Genomic DNA, 7,995 nt, shown 5'->3' on the forward strand with positions numbered 1-7,995 from the left:
TGAGACTGCCTTGAACCTACATTTCAATTCGGAAAGAATGACATCTTCTGAGAGTAAACTGAGGGCTGATGGGGGGTGGGAGGGAGGGTCGGGTGGGTGGTGGGTACTGAGGAGGGCACCTGTTGGGATGAGCACTAGGTGTTGTATGGAAACCAATTTGACAATAAATTTCATATATTAAAAAAAAAAAGAATGAAGGAATGACATCTTTAGATTACTGAATCTTCTAATCCATTAATTTAGCCTTTAAAAATTTCTCTCAATAATTTTTTATTGATTTTTCTTGTATACATGCCTTGCACATATTAGGTTTATTCATATATTTTTATATTTTTGATAAATTATAAATTATGCTTTAAATTCTATTTAAACTCTATTATAAATTGTGCTTTAAATTGTATTTTTTTACTTTCTTATTATTGGTATGTAGTGATTTTTGTATAAGTTTATAACAATAAATTATTTATTTATTTATAATAATTATATATAATATATAAATATATATTATAATAATTATATATAATTATTTATTTATATAAATTGTTAATTTATTAACAATCTTGGTAAATTCACTTTTTTGCAACAATTTTTTAAATTTTTAATTGAAGTATAGTTGACATTAAATTTATTTATTAATTCCAATATTTGTAGAACACTTGAGTATTCTATATACATATAGTATCATTCATAAATAGTGACAGATTTGTGTTCATTATTTATATAATTTATTATTACTTTTAATACTGACTGTAAATTCTGGTACTATTATAAGTGGCATATTCAGGAGCTGAGACAAATAAGGTAAAATGAGAGAATTTTATTTGAAAAATGTATTGGTGCCTGAAAATGGCTAAGGAATATTTAAAACTAGGCTTTAGATTCCTAATATATTAAGATTCCTCTTGTAAAACAAACAAGCAGATTGTAGGAGACATAAAATATTTCTAGTTCCAAAATACTATAGCAAATATAAAGTCCATCTTCTTAGTACCAGCTGTAAATGAGCTCCCAGGAATCCTTTAAAATGTATTTCTAATGATTTTAGTGAGACTGAACAGAAGAGAATAAGTAAAAAAAAATACATTACTCTCTGATTTCTAAAGCAAATTAACAAATTTCCAAGTAAGTTGTGTAAAACAACTTAGGACACAGTAAACAGTAGGGCATGATATCTGCTCAGAGATTGTTAATTAATCCCAGATGGACTGTACATCTCAATATGAAAGGTAAAAATGTAAAGGTTTTAGAAAGTAAGATAAGGAGGCTTGGACTACCAGGATATTTCCCTAGTTTCTTTGTAAGACAGAGTGAAAATTGGTTTCAGAATTTTAAAACTCAGTTAAAATCATGAACTTACAATATTGTAATTACTACAAGAATCTGATTAACTTGGAGTCTATTCAAATATGTAATGCTGATTGCCCTCTGTCAAGGTTGCTATATAGTATTAAACTTTTTGGTTCTAATATAGTATTATTTTTATAACTTTTTGTTCTTCTCCACCTATGATGCATTACATAGTTTTTCTTGTCATCCAAGCTAGGACACTTGACAATGAAAGAGAACTATTACTAGTTATACCAGGGAAACTGGTGTTAAGTAGACTAGTTCTGAGCAAATGAGACATATGGTCACCATTCTAAGGTTGGTTCTATTAGGAGCAACATGTTCCAAAGACACAAGATGTTTCACTAAAAAAAAAAGCAGGCATTATGCTTTGTTTGTGCCCTGGCTGACAGCAACTACTTAAGCTTTGCTCTGAACCTGATGTCTTCCAAGCTCCGGATGTAAGTTCATGGAGTCATGCTTCTCTGGGACTCAGGTGGTAACAATTTAAGATATAATTCCACATTTGTGGGTCCAATTCTGGGTTCTCTATTCTATTCCATTGGTCTTTGTGTCAGTTTTTGTGCCAATTCCATAATGTCTTGATGATTACAGATTTGTAGTAAAGTCTGGGATTGTGATGCCTCCCACTTTGGTTTTCTTTTTCAACATTACTTTGGCTATTTCAGGTCTTTTGTAGTTCCATACAAATTTTAGGATTGTTCTAGCTCTGAGAATGCCAGTGCAGTTTTGATGGGGATTACATTGAATGTGTAGATTGCTTTGGGTAATATCAACATTTTAACAATATTTGTTCTTCCAATCCATGAGCATGGAATGTTTTTCCATTTCTTTCTGTCAACTTCCTTCATAAATTTTCTAAACTTTTCAGCATACAGATATTTTACAACTTTGGTTAGGTTTATTCCTAGATATTTTATGGTTCTTGGTGCAATTGTAAATGGGATCAATGTCTTGATTTCTCTTTCTGTGGCTTTATTTTTGGTGTATAGAAATGTAACCAATTTCTGTGCATTGATTTTACATCCTGCAACTTTGCTGAATTCATGTATCAGTTATCACAGCTTTTTGGTGGAGTCTTTAGAGTTTTCCACATAGAAGATCATGTCATCTGTGAAAAGTGAAAGTTTGGCTTCTTCTTTGCCAATTTGGATGCCTTTTATTTCATTTTGTTATCTGATTGCTGAGGCTATGACATCCAACACCATGTTAAACAACAGTGGTGAGAGTGGGCATCCCTGTTATGTTCCTAATCTCAGGGGAAATCTCTTAGTTTTTCACCACTGAGGATGATTTTAGCTATGGGCTTTTCATATATATCTTATATGATGCTAAGGTATGTTCCTTCTATCCCAACTTTCTTGAGGGTTTTTATTAAGAAAGGATATGTATTTTGTCAAATACTTTTTCTGCACATGGTTCTTATCCTTTCTTCTTTTAATGTGATGTATCACACTGATTAATTTGCAAGTACTGAGCCAGCCTTGCAGCCCAGGAATGAATCCCACTTGATCATGGTGAATAATTATTTTAATATACTGTTGAATTCGATTTGCTAGTATCTTATTGAGAATTTCTGCATCCATGTTCATCAGGGATATTGGCCTGTAATTCTCCTTTTACTGCGGTCTCTGTCTGGTTTGGTAATCAAGGTAATTCTGGCTTTATAGAATGAGTCTGGAAGCTTTCCTTCTGTTTATATTTTTTGGAACAGCTTGAGAAGAATAGGTATGGCCAACTAAACTTTTACAAAGCAGGAAAGAGTGTCCAATGGAAAAAAGATAGTCTCTTTAGCAAATGGGGCTGGGAGAACTGGACAGTAACATGTAGAAGAAGGAAACTAGACCACTTTCTTACACCATACACAAAAATAAACACAAAATGGATGAAAGACCTAAAAGTGAGACAGGAAACCATCAAAACCCTAGAGGAGAAAACAGGCAACAACCTCTTTGACTTCAGCCGTGGCAACTTCTTACTCGACATGTCTCCAAAGGCAAGGGAAATAAAAGCAAAAATGAACTACTGGGACTTCATCAAAATAAAAAGCTTCTGCATTGTCAAAGGAAACAATCAAAAAATGAATAAGACAACTGACAGAAAGGGAAAAGATATTTGCAAATGACATATCCAATAAAGGGTTAGAGTCCAAAATCTATAAAGAACTTATCAAACTCAACATCTGAAAAACAAATAATCCAGTGAAGAAATGGGCAGAAGATATGAATAGACACTTTTCCAGGGAAGATATCCAGATGGCCAACAGGCACATGAAAAGATGTTCAACATTACTCATCATCAGGGAAATACAAATCAAAACCACACTGAGATACCACCTCACACCAGTCAGAGTGGCTAAAATAAACAACTCAGGGAACAACAGATGTTGGCAAGGATATGGAGAAACTGTTACACTGTTGGTGGGAATGCAAACTGGTGCAGCTACTCTGGAGAACACCAGAGTAGCTTTGTGGAGGTTCCTCAAAAAATTAAAAACAGGTTTACCCTATGACCCAGCAATAGAATTACTAGGAATTTATCCAAAGGATATAGAAATATTGATTCATAGGAGCACATGTACTCCAGTGTTTATAGCAGTGCTTTCAACAATAGCCAAATTATGGAATGAGTCAAAATGTCCATCAATTGATGAATGGATAAAGAAGATGTGGGAGGAGCCAAGATGTCGGAACAGCATGGAAGCTTTTTGTATGTCTCACATCGATGAAATACAGCCAGAGCAACACTAAACTATCCCACACACTTAGAAAACTGATTGGAAGATTAACACAACAACCTGCACAACCTGAACCACAGAATTCAGCAGGTACATGACACGAAGAACTGAACTTGGGGAGCAAGAAGCCCCAAAAGGTAGGGAACCCCTTTTGCGGGTAGAGAGAGGATGGAGACTGGGGAGCGGGGAGCATATGGGAAAAGCACCCCTCCCCAAAAGCAGCTGGAGAGAAAGTGGAAAATTGGAAACAGCCTCAGGGACTATACTAAAAAGGGAGAAAGGATAAAGGAGAGATAAATTCCATTAAGACTAAACAAGGGGAGTGCAAAGGCTGCAGTTCTGCAGCTCGATACCTGGCAGTGCTCTGGTGGGCAAGGATAATCCCCAGGAACAGAGTGGGGTCCAGGAGATTCTCAGTCCACATGGGGAAAAGCAGTTCCACTGCTGAAAGGACATTTGGTAGAGAATATTGAAGCCACCTGGTCCCAGCAGACCCCAGAAGTCAGCCATATTCGCTGGTGCTGGGGCAAGGTTGTTGAGGGTGAAGACTGGTGCCAGATGTGTGTTATGATTTTCCATGGTCTCTGAAATGCTGAGGCTACACTGTCTTGCGATCTTTTTGGGGGGAGGGCTAGCACCTGGCTGCAGTCTTGGGGCACTGGCAACAGCAGGGTCCAGCAGGCGTTCCTGGGTACAGCCGACATTCGGCCATTGCTCATTTGGCCATTGCTCAGTGAGACCCTCCGAGGGGCGGGGCAGGTCAAAGCAGAGTCCTTCGGAAGTAGGGGGCCAGGGAAAACAGCCGCATCTGAGACAAAACTTGGGAGAGAGGTACTGCCTAGGGCCTGGTCACGGAGAGTGGAAAAGCAGGGAGTGCATGAGAGCTGAAGACAGAGGACCGGTGCGCAATTGCTGATCCAGGAGAATAGACTGGGTGGCTGGGTGGCGCCATTTTTCACAACTCCCTTGCATGCGCATGCTCACCGACAAGCACCTCAACAATCCACCCCAGCAGGCTAGCAGCACCATCTAGTGAAGAGAGAAGCTGTTACACCGAGCCCTGCCCAACTGGGCCAACTTTGCTCTTCAAACACAAACCTCACCACCGGCTTAATTCAAGGACTATAAAGAGCTACAAGGAGTGACCTCTAGGGGAAAACAAAGCAATTTCAGTCCTCCTTCAATATGTTGGCAGGTTCATCTATTCATTTTTTTCTCTCTCTTTTTCCTTTTTCTCTTTTACAATTCTTTTCTTTTTCTCGAATACAGAAAGAGAAAAACCTCATTTTTATTTTCAATTTTTATTAAAAATATTTTTCTTTAATTTTTACTACTATATTTTTTACTTTTGTGTAAATTTTTCAAATTCTACTTTACTTCCATCATTTTATTTGTCTACTTCAGTGTACAAACCTTTTCAAATTTTCAAACAATTTCCATTTTTATGTTTTTCCTTTTTCTCTTTTTCATTTCTTTTCTTTTTCTTGAATGCAGAAAGAAAAACCTCATTTTTACTTTCAATTTCTTTTAAAAATATTTTTATTTAATTTTTATTACTATATTTTTACTTTTATGTAAATTTTTTCAAATTCTATCTTACTCCCATCATTTTATTTGTCAACTATAGTGTATTCACTTTTTCAAATTTTTAAACGATTTTTTTTGTCTTTTCTTTTCTTTTTTCTTTTTTTATCATTTTTCTCATTTTCTGTCTTTTTCTTAAATACATAAAGGAAATTAATATTTCCTTTTTAATTATTATTAAAAATATTTTTCTATAATTTTTTTCTACTATATTCTCTATTTTGTGTATTTTAGTCTACTTTAGTGTATTCATTTTTTCAAATTCTCAAACAATTTCCTTTTTTTTCTCTTCCCACCTTTATTTTTTGTTTCTCTAATCTGTCAAACCACTTTCTACACCCAGACCAAAACACACCTAGGATCTAGCATCATCTATTCAATTTGTGTGTGTGTGTGTGTGTTTAAATTTTAATATTTTTTAATTTTAATTTTTTTAATTTCAATTTTTCTACCTCATTAATTCCTTTTCTCCCTTCAAAATGACAAAACGAAGGAATTCACCCCAAAAGAAAGAGCACGAAGAAACGACAACCAAGGATTTAACCAACACAGACACAAGCAAGATGTCTGAACCAGAATTATAATCACGATAATAAGGATACTAGCTGGAGTCGAAAATAGATTAGAAACACTTTCTGTGGAGAAAAAAGAAGTAAAAGCTAGTCAGGATGAAATAAAAAATGCTAAAAGTGAGCTGCAATCTTGAATGGTTGCCATAGTGGCAAGAATAGATAAGGCAGAGCAGCGAATCAGCAATATGGAGGACAAACTTATGGAGAATAATGAAGCAGAAAAAAAGAGGGGGATTAAGGCAAAAGAGCACAACTTAAGAATTAGGGAAATCAGTGACTCACTAAAAAGGAACAACATCAGAATCATAGGGGTCCCAGAAGAGGAAGAGAGAGAAATAGGGGTAGAAGGATACGTGAGCTCATCATAGCGGAAAACTTTGCTAACCTGGGGAAAGATACAGACATCAAAATCCACGAAGCACAGAGGACCCCCATTAGATTCAACAAAAACCAGCCATCAACAGGGCATATTATAGTCAAATTCACATAATACTCAAGCAAGGAAAGAATCATGAAAGCAGCAAGGGAAAAAAAGTACCTAACCTACAAGAGAAGACAGATCAGGTTTGCAGCAGACCTATCCACAGAAACTTGGCAGGCCAGAAAGGAGTGGCAGGATATATTCAGTGTGCTGAATCAGAAAAACATGTAGCCAAGAATTCTTTATCCAGCAAGGCTGTCATTCAAAATAGAAGGAGAGATTAAAAACTTTCCCAGACAAACAAGAATTAAGGAGTTTGTGACCACTAAACCAGCCCTGCAAGAAATTTTAAGGGCAACTCTCTGAGGGGAGAAAAGATGAAAATATATATATACCAAAAGCAACAAAAGATTAGAAAGGACCAGAGAACACCACCAGAAACTCCAACCCTACAAGCATCATAATGGCAATAAATTCATATCTTTCAGTACTCACTCTAAATGTCAATGGACTCAATGCGCTAATCAAAAGACATAGGGTAACATAATGGATAAGAAAACAAGACCCATGTATATGCTGTTTACAAGAGACCCACTTTAGACCTAAAGACAACTACAGGTTGAAAATAAGGGGATGGAGAACCATCTATCATGCTAATGGTCAACAAAAGAAAGCCGGAATACCCATACTTATATCAGACAATCTAGACTTTAAAATAAAGACCATATCAAGAGATGCAGAAGGGCATTATATCATAATCAAGGGGTCTATAGACCAAGAAGACCTAATAATTGTAAATATTTAGGCGCCAAATGTGGAAGCACCCAAATATATAGATCAATTAATCACAGACATAAAGAAACTCATCAATAGTAATACCATAATAGTAGGAGACTTCAACACCCCACTCACGGTAATGGACAGATCATCTAATCAAAAAATCAACAAGGAAACAATGGCTTTGAATGACACACTGGACCAGATGGACTTAACAGATATACTCAGAACATTTCACCCTAAAACAGCAGAATATATATTCTTCTCCAGTGTACATGGAACATTCTCCAGAATAGACCATATATTCAGACACAAAGGAGCCCTAAGTGAGTACAAAAGGATTGAGATCATACTGTGCGTATTTTCAGACCACAACGCTATGAAACTCAAAATCAACCTCAAGAAAAAATTTGGAAAGGTAACAAATACTTGAAGACTGAAGAACATCCTACTAAAGAATGAATGGGCTAACCAAGAAGTTAAAGAGGAAATTGAAAAGTATATGGAAGTCAATGAAAATGATAACACCACAACCCAAAACCTCTGGGATGCAGTAA

Source organism: Panthera uncia, chromosome D4, assembly GCF_023721935.1.
Source record: "Panthera uncia isolate 11264 chromosome D4, Puncia_PCG_1.0, whole genome shotgun sequence".
NCBI classification, from domain to species: domain Eukaryota; kingdom Metazoa; phylum Chordata; class Mammalia; order Carnivora; family Felidae; genus Panthera; species Panthera uncia.